The sequence below is a fragment of the Pseudophryne corroboree genome, chromosome 2, assembly GCF_028390025.1.
Source record: "Pseudophryne corroboree isolate aPseCor3 chromosome 2, aPseCor3.hap2, whole genome shotgun sequence".
In the NCBI taxonomy this organism is placed as follows: domain Eukaryota; kingdom Metazoa; phylum Chordata; class Amphibia; order Anura; family Myobatrachidae; genus Pseudophryne; species Pseudophryne corroboree.
The window spans coordinates 774,285,753-774,298,216 of record NC_086445.1 but is presented as its reverse complement, the minus strand read 5'-3'; the positions used below and the strand labels follow the sequence as shown (position 1 = coordinate 774,298,216).

The following is a 12,464-nucleotide window of genomic DNA, read 5'->3' as shown; positions in this document are numbered from 1 at the left end:
GAGTATATTAATACTTAACTTTTATTGAGATATACTTAAAAGAAGAGGGAGAGAGCAATTGTTGGTAAATACTCATTCAATGCAAAAATGCTTAAATTTTCTGCCGAAAAGAATTAGGTGGGCGAAAATATGTTTATTCCCTTGGTGGTCAGAAAAAAAATTTTCTTTCATTTATCTAGATTGAAAGATATTTGTGGGAATAAAATGGCTCCATAAGGTTCAGCTATGCCGTGTCGGAGTATCACAAATAGGTGTAAGTGGAAATCAGATACCTAGATCTGCACAGCAAGCTGGAAGGACCCAAATGATGTGAGAGTAAAATACCTACGGTACCTAGTATTCCCTGGTGGTCTCCCAACCGGGTACTGACCAGGCCCTACAGTGTACGGCTTCCAAGATCGGACGAGATTGGGCACACTCATTGCAGTTTGACCGTAGGTGGGTAAATCTCCAGCATGTGCTGTCAATTCCAGTGGGCAGATACTTGTATAGTCCACTTAAATAAATGAATCATGAATGCCTGAATTGTTTTGGTACACTTTTCAACATGTATGCACAGGAGGGGTTTTTTAATGAAAACAAGAGCCAAGTCTGTGTTTCATGACACTTCTGCTGTTCAATCATCTGTTACAACATCGAATGACTGAATGAGAGAGTGGTAATAAATGTATAATGACTCAGAAATAAAGATTAGTGGGGTACTTCTGCTGTCCTTAAAGGGGTAGCATCCTGTTACCATGAGCATTGCAAGATGCCACTAATAATCGAGGGAAGAGAGTGTACCCTGAAAATGTAGAAATAATAATAATAATAATAATAATTTTATTTATATAGCGCTCTTTCTCCAACAGGACTCAAGGCGCTTTACAGATATCAAAAACAATGCACATGAAACAGAGGATTTGAGTAATACAACAATAGATAAGCCACACAGACATAAAAGAAAACCTTAAGCACACAGAAAGCATAATGCAGGATTGGTGTAGGCATTTTGGGTAATAACTTCCAAGGGTTGTGTATTCCACCCTCACAAGGTACCAGGTGCGGCAGCCATCTTGGGCACCCAGCGTAGGATTACCCAGGGTGGAATAGTCCACCCCTAGAAGAGATGACACAAAATGGGGGTGATTTCAGAGTCCTACAGTTCAGAGTAGAGTTCGATCAAAACCATCAGGCCTATGTATTTTTCATCCCATCCACAAGTGTACCATCTGGGGCAGCCATGTTGGGCGCACTTTGAAGGTTACACTGTGGGAGGTGAGCCATACAAGGGCCAAGTTCATATATGGGAAAACTGATGCTTATGTAGTAGTATGATGTACCCTGCATGTAGGGCACAATGGAAAGGTGTGCAATCAGTGGAGGTAAACATTGCAGGAAAAACACATGGTGGGGTTGTAGCGAGCAATGGAAAATAAAACACAATAGCAGGCAACTAGTGGCAGAAATAGGATTGGGATAACATTATTTTGATCAGGCGATGAGGTGATCAAGCTCCCAGAGCGAAACGCGCGTCACTTCCGGTCCCGTTGTCCGAACTTCTGGTCGCTTGGACCGCGGACATCGGCTCCTGGCTTCAGGCTCAGCATCCCCTGTTCCTGGCTAGAAAACCCTTTTCACTGCTACAGGACCCCTCAGAATCCACACTGCCCACCAATGTATGGAGGGACAAAGTTCTGGACCGCACATTCAGTAAGGTCTTTTTTTCTATTACCTACCAGGGGGGATTCCCGCACAGGTCACAGCTCAATAGTTCCTCCACTCTGTCCATAAATTCCAGGGACACAGTGGGAGGTGCTACTTATCTCACCAATTTCCAATGGTGAATCAGCAATAATAGCTGGGAATACTTGCTGTATCCAAATATAAGGCTTTTCTTTTATGATATCCATTAAAATGAACATCATTCATATGTCAGTGATATTTGATATATTTTCAGGATTTCTATGCTGTGAAACCCAGTAAAATAAACACTCACTATATGTTTGAGAATATTGTTGTCACCCAAAATTGATTTATCTATAAGACTTTTCTGTTTGGGAACAAACACTAATCCTTTTCATAACATCATATACTCTCTTATTGAACTACATAGTGCTCCTTACAGTTCACTGAATCATATGTATCCAGGTCAGGGGATTAATTCCGGTCAGACTGCTATGTTTATATATTTCACTTATAGTATTGCCTGGCCCTCCCCCCCTTTTTTCCGCAGTACAATAATCAGTACAAACTAAAAATTATATAGGGGGGCTTAATGCTCTATCCACCATTTTTATTTATGTCAAATTCTTCGTAACTACAGTTATATACAGTAAACAAATTATAACAGATTGAATTTTATTATTTCATCCTTTTTGCATTGTATTGAAGAATACTGTGCAATTTTCTCACCCCTTTTTTATTACATCTGGGAAACAGTGTGCACAATCCTTAGGGAATATTACCTTCCCTCTACTATCTAATCTTTTCTTCTTTCTAAATTTTCAGGGTACTCTCTCATCCCTCAATTATTAGTGGCATCTTGCAGTGCTCATGGTAACAGGATGCTACCCCTTTAGGGACAGCAGAAGTACCCCACTAATCTTTATTTCTGAGCCATTATCCGTTTATGACCACTCTCTCATTCAGTCATTCAATGTTGTAACAGATGATTGAACGGCAGAAGTGTCATGAAACACAGACTTGGCTCCTGTTTTCATTAAAACCCCTCCTGTGCATACATGTTGAAAAGTGTACCAAAACAATTCAGGCATTCATGATTATTTTATTTAAGTGGACTATACAAGTATCTGCGCACTGGAATTGACAGCACATGCTGGAGATTTACCCACCTACGGTCAAACTGCACTGAGTGTGCCCAATCTTGTCCGATCTTGGAAGCCATACACTGTAGGGCCTGGTCAGTACCCGGTTGGGAGACCACCAGGGAATACTAGGTACCGTAGGTATTTTACTCTCACATCATTTGGGTCCTTCCAGCTTGCTGTGCAGATCTAGGTATCTGATTTCCACTTACACCTATTTGTGATACTCCGACACGGCATAGCTGAACCTTATGGAGCCATTTTATTCCCACAGATATCTTTCATTCTAGATAAATTAAAGAAAAATTTTTTCTGACCACCAAGGGAATAAACATATTTTTGCCCACCTAATTCTTTTCGCCAGAAAATTTAAGCATTTTTGCATTGAATGAGTATTTACCAACAATTGCTCTCTCCCTCTTCTTTTAAGTATATCTCAATAAAAGTTAAGTATTAATATACTCATATTCTCATTTTTTCATCATTTCATTTGTTCATTTTTTTTTTCATAAGTGTGCCCTGGAAAAGATATATAGCTGCTTCTGTCTTTTGCGCTCACAAAAGACCATACCTTTTTATAGTTTACAGAACTATTCTCCGGGACCACCACCAACCTATTGCTGAATTTATTTTTAGAAAAACAGTAAGCGTGATGTTGGTTTAATAAATATTATACAATATTATACAGATATTACATACATTATATCCTGTGCAGATTTTACACTTTTTTAGTATGTTTGACTACCTACCTTCTGTATTAACCCGGCTATGTCTGAATAACCACTTGCATATATACTCTGGCCATTGGACTCCAGGTAATAAGTCCAGTATCATTACAGTAAGGCTCTGATATGCATCTCAGATTCTGCGACCATCTTTCTCTAGACATACCATTTGTTATAATTTTTACCAACACTGCCACCTGGAAGCTGCTTGCTATCTATTGAGATATATTGTGCTGCTTTGGATGTGTACAAATACCAAAGTGCAGAGCCTTGCATTGTACCATGATGTTGTTGCTGCCATTACTACACTGCCTGCTGGTGTGAGCACCTCCAGATCTAGTGCAGCATTACTCAATGGCAGACACTTCTGCATGAGTCTTCCTGTTGCTGTTGATACCTCAGTCAAACCTGCTCCATTACACTGGACTCTAGGTGGCCCACTCTGTTCCTACTCTGCAGATTTCCAAGTGTTAAGTGCTGGGTCATCAAGTGTACTGCATGTGGTTAACCTACTGTCCTGCTGTTGTCTTACAGCCCCATTTGCAGCTCTCACTCTAGGAGACACTGCGTATTACCTGGTACTTGCTCATGGGAAAAATTTGACTGACAATCCTTTCACACAGTCACTGTCCAGGACATGATGCTTTAACCTCAGGAAGGAGTATTGCTCTCCTTGGGGTCCCCATCAAAATATAAGATTTTTTATTCTCCTGGTGACATCATCCTAGCAAAACTGTTATATTATAATTTATTTTCCATTTACTATGAGCTCCGAGATCATTTTCATTCACCCATGGATATCACTCCTCTGTAAAACATTCTGTTGGAAAACAAGGTCAAATGTATCTTGCTTTATCCTATCAGATCCTGTCATTGGGGAAGGAAAATGGTTCTTCCTTGATGATCCTGAAGCAGCTAAAGCACTCCACCTCTGACCAGACACCTAATCTTTTAGCAATTATTGTTCACTACATCTCTTTCCTACTGTACAATGGATATGGCGCTATTATTGTACATATGGACCCTCTCCATAATCGTGTACTGTCCACACAAATACAGTATATTGCTTTTAGCTTCATATTTATAGTTTCATACTTTGTTATTATTGATTTGCTCTGGTTTCAATGCTCTAATGGCTCCCCATTCCTTGCTCATTGGGACAAGAAGAGGCCCTATCCCACATTTCTATATATACAGTAAGTGCACTACCCGCAAGAGTCATGCATATATTTCTCTCTCTATTTTTTTGCAGAAGACTAACTAACCATTCAAGATAAAAAATACACTAGAAGACGCAAGGATAGGTGACCACATTTATGTTTTCTTTATCATTCACGTATGTGAATTTGCCTTTCTATTCAATAAGAACCTAGCATACTATTTTTATATGAATTTTATAGACCTATAGTAGGGGTATATTTACTAAATTGGAGTTGTTGCCTATAGTAACCAATCAGACCCTACTGTACTTATCATTTATCTAGCACCTTCTGGAAGATAATAACTAGAATCTGATTGGTTGCTGTGAGCAATACCTCCACTTTTGTAAACCTGAACTTTAATAAATATACATCCTAGAGGTGATATTTCTATTACTTCATGTGTCCATAGCCAGACAAAATAAACTTTGCTTAATTTGAATGGTATACTCCTAAATTGCCTAACAATTTTTTTTGCAGCACCCTAAGGTCCAAGGTGAGGCAAAAACATGATCATTGTTAGGACTTCAATATGGTTGGTTATCCTTTCAAGGATAGATCAGAGGTCACACAAACCAGACAACCTGATACATCTAACACCATTACATCATTTTGCATATAAATTGATTTAGTAGATAAAGGGCTACCCTTTTGCCTCCAGCCGAGAGATTACCCTGTATTCTCACCCACATTACATCTTTTTGAATTTAGACTAATTTATGTTCTCTTCAACATCTCGTGTCTGGGATTGAGAATGCATCCATTAAATATATTATCATTTCTGACTATATACTCTATTGTTGATTCTCAATTAGACTCCCCTCAAATTTTCACCAAAATTTGGACATTTCCAGCTTATCTCAGCCTCTCAGAAGATTTATTTCTTCATTAATATATACAGTACATAGCATAATTATGTGGTTGATAATTCTGAAGGAGTAGATAATTAGTCACTATTTTGGCTGCATGTAAATCTGAAACTGAAAGAGCGCAGCAGTACACTAACTAAAACTTACTGTGCTTACCAACATCACTACTGAAAACAATGCCACTTACCTTCAGGTCAAAGACATTTATTTCATATTCTTCATGGAAAAAGATCAAATGCAATAAATTATCAAAAAATAGGCTCCACGCGTGAGGCAATAAATCAAAGAGATTGCTTAAGAGTTTAAATCCAAATCCTCAAAATACAACCTCGGATTCAACCTTAAAACAGTATAATAAACTTTTTCCTGATCCTGTTGCCATCTGGCAAAGCCATGGGACCAGATGGAATCGGAACTAAAAAATGCTTAAAGACAAGTTGATTGCAACATTGATGTCAATTTAGAATCATATACTAGCTTATGGAAAGAACCCACTCAAATGTAATTATGTAAAAAATTATTGACATGACTATAGTAAAAACAAGAAAAGATCACTCCCTTCAGAGTTTCTAACGCACAAGTTTCCTCTTTACTCAGGACTGTACAATTAACTAAATTAATGGCTAATTGAACTAAATTAATGTCTCATAGATTGCATAGTTTGTTTCATCACCAGATCCATCTTTGTGAGATATTCAGTTTATTAAAACGCAAAAAGAAAAAGTATTCCACATTGGGGCACTCATCTGTAACTTACTGTAATGAAAAATCTGAATCTAGGTATAGGACAACTTCCTATAAAACATAACCTTTATTGTAATTGGTTTAAAATACTAATAGTGGATAGCTGGCGAAGTATTCAAAAAGAATATGTGAAATAGTGAATAGTGCAGAAGAAAAAATAAAAAATATAATCAGAACACACACTAGTCTCTAATATAATCAGTCAGCTAGATAATTCTTTCTTGTAATAATCATACAACTATATCAATGTGCTTATTGTCAATATTGACCTATAGGATTGTATACATAAATTCTGCGCTCCCCTCCTTGGGATATTATGGCTTGCTGTTGGGATAATTAAATTGAGGATTCCACTATTAATCACAGAATACAGTGATCAAAATCAGTAATTCATGTATAAATACCTTAAGTAGGTATCATTCTAAAACACTTGTGATTACTGCTATTAACGAGGGATTGTTAGAGTGACCCTATCTCAATAAATAGCGATTTTATTTGTGTGGTCCCAACTGTTCAAAAAATTCTAAGTATATTCCCAACAGGACATATTCTCACCATGTAAGGTTTGTGTGGACAACTAGGACACTGCAGCAATGTGATCTAAACACTTAACTTGTGCAGAACAAAATCACTTAGATGGATATTCTCATATGACATGCATTCACACACGTCAGTTAGGGGGTTAATCTTATTGGAGAATAGCCTTCCACAGTACTGGGAGTTAGTAAATTGTCCTCAATCTCCCTTCTCCTGTATGTAATAGATAAGAGGCAGCACAAACAAGCCGTGATAATATTGCTGAGTCAGAAGGTATAAATGGTATACACTCCCAGTATATTCGCCAGCTATCCACTATTAGTATTTTAAACCAATTACAATAAAGGTTATGTTTTATAGGAAGTTGTCCTATACCTAGATTCAGATTTTTCATTACAGTAAGTTACAGATGAGTGCCCCAATGTGGAATACTTTTTCTTTTTGCGTTTTAATATGATGAATTTATTCCAGGGAGCACCCCCAAATTAATGGTTAATACCAAGAATTTTCTCTGAGAATTGTTTTCAAATATAAACAATGGGAAGTAACTGACTGACATGAATATATGACCTATATGATCTGTGCGGATTTTTCTCTTGTTTCAGAACCGAGATATTCAGTTTGTCAGGGGTAGAGCTACTATAGGTGCAGAAAGTGCAGCTGCTATGGAGCCCAGAGCTGAGAGGGTCCACCTTCCCTGTCACTGTTACATGTGTTATATACAAGTGTATATTTACCGTAGGTGCAGGAAGTGCAGCTGCTATAGGGCCCACAGCTGAGAGAGGCCTACCTTCCCTGTCCTCTTACATGTGTTATTTACATTTTTCACCATTAAGTGGTACATAGGGCCCCTTACAAACTTTGCCTTGTGGCCTACAATATATCTAGTCATATATTGTACCTGCCATAGGGGGTCATTCTGACCCATTCGCATGTAGCAGTTCTTCGCTGTGGTGCAAACGGGTAGGAACAGCGCATGCATGGCGGCCGGAATACGCATGCGCGTCATCGCCCGGCGATGGCTAGCGTGATCGCAAAAAGATTGACAGCAGAGAGGCATTCCGGGGCGTCTACTCATCGTTTTCCGGGTGTGGAGATCCGAGCGCAGGCATGTCCAGACGTTTGGAGGGCGGATGTCTAACGTCAATCCCAGGACCTTCGTTGCTGGATCCGTTGCACAGGGTAAGTAGGTCTGACCCTGGTCTTGTTTTGCAGGAAACATTTTTAGCATAGCAGGGCTGCACAAGTGATCGCAGCCCTGCTATGCTAAAATACACTCCCCCATAGGCGGAGATTAGTTGATCGCACCAGCAGCAAAAAGTTGCTTGGTGCGATCAACTCGGAATGAGGGCCATAGTTTCTCTGTTTGAGTACAGCCTCCTATGTGAGTGGTTGCATCTACATATGAAACCACTCTCCCCAATGTGCCTGAGACACCTCCATAATGACCATGGAAGATGGACCATCTCTGTGAGTTTATTCAACTCTATATTCAAAGAAGAAAAATAAGACTCTTCGTTGGGGCACTCATTGTAATAAAAAAAATGAATGGATACTAAAATTTAACTTTTAATAATATTATATAAAATAAGTGTGGCAAAAGACAAACAGCAAACAAATGTTGATAAAAAGATAACATTATGTCTGATAATTTATAGTTGTCTTGGTGAAAATATTATTATATTGTGCGATGCATGTCCTGTCTAATCATAATATATGCTTGGCCTTATAACAGGTGTAATGGTCCATTTGGTGAGGGTAAGTTGGCACTGCACAAGCCCATACCCACCTCAGGGGTACCCTGGCTCAGTAAGTGCCCACTTGGGCTCCAATTGAATATATAGGCCTTCTGAATATACTGATTTACCTGTAAAATACATTTTGTGCTGTATGCCATTTACTTTTATATACTGATTGAACTAATTTATCTCCTTTTGCCAACCATATTTTAGAAATTGTCTGTTAGTCTATTTAGGTAAATAGACCTGTGCTCTGTTGTGTATTTGTTTATATTGCTAACAGATTGAAGTAAGTGCTCTGCTGGTCAGGGAAAACTGTCAGTGTCTGGTAGGTGGGCTTTTTATTTGTATGATCAGCATTGTTTGACTGCATGCACTTTAGAGATTTACCTGTACGAACTGGCACCTTCAATGTACAAACCTATTGTACTCTGCCAAGATTGTGGACAGAATACATAATTTGTCTGATTAACTTATAAACATTGACCATGATAAACCATATATCTAAGAGAATCCACAATTATAAGTGATATTATTTAAACCTTATTTATTCTCTCAGCCTTTGCTTCTATTTTTTATCTTGTCTTACTCTTCAAACATCTTCCATGTGCTCTCTCATCCAGAGAGGATATAGCTAAAATCTCCATTATGGAGGCATAATTGTCCAATAAATCTTTGGACAGCAGAAACACATTTTCTTTTCCGTGGATAAAGTACTCTCTCATTCAGCAGATTACTGCCATACTCCATAGGATACACCCAATCTCATCCAATCTTTGAAGCAAATCAATGGTAGGCCTGGTCAGTAATTGGATGGGAGACCACCAATGAAGACCAGGTGCAGTAAACAAATTGGCTGAAAATCAGAAGGACGATATCCACCTTCAATCTACCTAAACTATCCTAATGTAACAATTTTATGAAATTGCAGCCACCAGTGGTCTAAATAAATATATTTGGTTATTCTCCACTTTAAACAGCATCTGTGAGTGTAATTAACCTTTTGATTTATTAATTTAGTGTTTTAACACACAAATCTTTCTTTTCTTCTCTCGTATCTCCCTCTCGTCCCTCTTGGGAGAACAGCCCTAATACAGAGTGTACAAGACGTAGACAATTTCACAACTAAAAGGACCAACATGAGTCCTTTCTTTTACTGAGCATATTGTGGAATAAAATGCCTAATGGTGACAAATCTATGAGGCACTAACGTGGAAAGTGACTAATAACCAATAAGGCAACAAACCATATTTTTTCTGATATTTTTCTGATATTCTTTCATATTTACTCTATTATTTGTCATATGAGATAACAAACCTTAGGTAAAACAGGAAGGTTACCCTTAGGATATTCAGCAACCTACCAAGCATATATTATTATTAGACAGGACATGCATCTCACAATATAATAATATTTTAACCAAGGCAACTATAAATTATCAGACATAATTTTGTCTTTTTATCAACATTTGTTTGCTGTTTGTCTTTTGCCACATTTATTTTATATAAAACTATTAAAAGTAAAATTTTAGTATCCATTAAATTTTTCATTGCAATGAGTGCCCCAACGATGAGTCTTTCTTTTTTTCTTCTTTGAATATACTGTATTTTCTACTGACTCTGGGAGCACCACCGATGCCAAATAAATACACTGTTTCAACACAAGATATTTCATTTATTGTCGGTTTAAGACACAAATCCGTTTGTGGATTCTGTCTGTTACATTTACACAGTGCGAAACCAACCCCTTTTCCTGCATAAGTTTATCCACCTCCTAATCAACATCCAGGAACACCCAGTACTTTGCTTTTAAACATTTCTGATATAATGTATCTTGATCACAAAAACACCTCTGTGTAAGAAAGGTGTTTTTAAGGATTTTGTGCACACACAGTAACAAAAATCACTCAACTATGTAAGCATCAACATTGCAAGCAGTTCTGAATCAGGCCCAGAGTCTCCTAATTAATAGATACCTTAGAATGATCAAACATATTGTAGGAACTGACAATTAACATCCAAGCAATAGATTCCAATAGGTTATGATAGGTTAAATAGTGTATGACTAGTATGGATGGGAGTGAAAAAGCCATCAGTGTGAAATGCACATCAGGCATTTGCTGTGAGTTCCTATTCACATTGGACCTCATTCTGGTTGTTCTTGTGCTCTGATGCACAAAGTACTGATGTTCTGTACTTTGCACATGCGCAGGACCCATTCTGAGGTTGGGGGTCACAGGATACAGGGATAGCATCAGCATGTCAGTGATTTGTGAAAATGGATGTCTGCTGTTTCTATGTAAGCAGCATCGATAACACCTCCAACCACATCTAAATTAGGCCCACTCTATTCACATTTTTAATATATTGACTCTGTGATAAAATATCTGAAGAGCCTCATGGCTTTCACTGTATCAAAATAGCCATAGAGAAATTCACCTTACTACTTTAGCAGTTAACCTACTACTTTTTACATTCAATTTCAAATACTCTATCACCTTAAAGATAGATATCATAAGTATGTCTACTTTTTTTAGGATGTTTGGGTGGGTGAAATCAATCTGGTAAGATACTTTCTCTTTCCAGTTGGTGAAAAAATTCATTATACACTTGAGAATTGCACTCCAGACACATACAGTATATCACATTCATCTCTATACTTACTGTATTACCTCAATTTGGTCAGGTAATGGTATACAAACAGATACACAAGCTCTATCTCTCCCCTATGAAAAGACTTCTAGTTGACCTTTCCACTAACTTCACTTGTCAGAAGTATTAGGACACAGTGGCAGACCTAATGCACTGTTTCTAGCATGGCCAAATTGTCCATCAGCTCTGGAATGACCTGATTGTCAATAACACTTTAGGTGTTTTATTTACTGCCACAGTGCAATGGATGAAGTTTGGATATCTTGCTAATCAACTTGATATAAAATTTGTGGTAGCTGTGGGATGAAAAGACATAATTAAAAAATGGATGCATGTTGCTAGACTTTTACTCAAAATCTTATCACCAATTCCCTCTTCATGTTCCTGAACAATTCCAGAGGCTGGATCATTGGCCTATGAAACCTGAGTGAGCATTAGGTGTTGTTTTAATATGTTATGCCACTGTTACTAATACTACACTCAAGTCTTTGTCTGCTACTATATTCTATGTAGTTCCCTTTCACCTCCCTTTTCTCTCTTTTTTTGTGCCACCTGAGTTCAATGTGACAACTTGTTTATTATGTTCTTTTAAATGATGTAGAAATGTTTTCTAAGAAAATTTATTCATGTAACGTGATATTGGGCCTACATTTGGATATGATTATTATGCACAATATTATTTTCCTTATCTATCAGCAAATCTACATTTGTTTTGTTTCTATAATCCTAACCTGCATGTTTTACAAATACTGTTTTGAGCATCATTAAAAAAATACAGAAAAATAAAAAAAAAATAGCAACATGACATAAAAACACTGATGAAACACTCAGGAAGTGCACATCCTTTATCTGAGATACAGGGTTTGAATAATTTTGTCAACATTCATAACGCAGACATGTTACTATGTAAACATTTTGTAGATGTCAATATTTTCTCTGAGTTAACATTTTGCAAATGTCACCAAATTAGATGTTGATAGTTTAACCTGGTATTTTGACATAGTAAATGTACAGTAGACAATCTGACTGCGCACCAGGATATTTGAAAGTAAAGATTTAGTGCAAGCCTGACAAAGCAAAACTTAACAAAATCCACCAATAATGTAATTAGATTAAATTAAAGATGTGCAGGCGGTGTTTTGTGTTTTGGTTTTGGATCTGGATCTACACTCGTGTTTTGGATTTGGATTGGT

At 37.5% G+C, this 12,464-nt stretch overlaps 3 pseudogenes; 2 read left to right on the top strand and 1 right to left on the bottom strand.

The window, feature by feature from the left end:
• Nucleotides 1-321: 321 nt before the first annotated feature.
• On the bottom strand, nt 322-440 carry LOC135052276 (5S ribosomal RNA; annotated as a pseudogene).
• Nucleotides 441-2,832: 2,392 nt separating this feature from the next.
• LOC135052226 (5S ribosomal RNA) lies at nt 2,833-2,951 on the top strand (annotated as a pseudogene).
• A 6,400-nt stretch (nt 2,952-9,351) lies between these two features.
• LOC135052535 (5S ribosomal RNA) lies at nt 9,352-9,470 on the top strand (annotated as a pseudogene).
• Nucleotides 9,471-12,464: the final 2,994 nt, after the last annotated feature.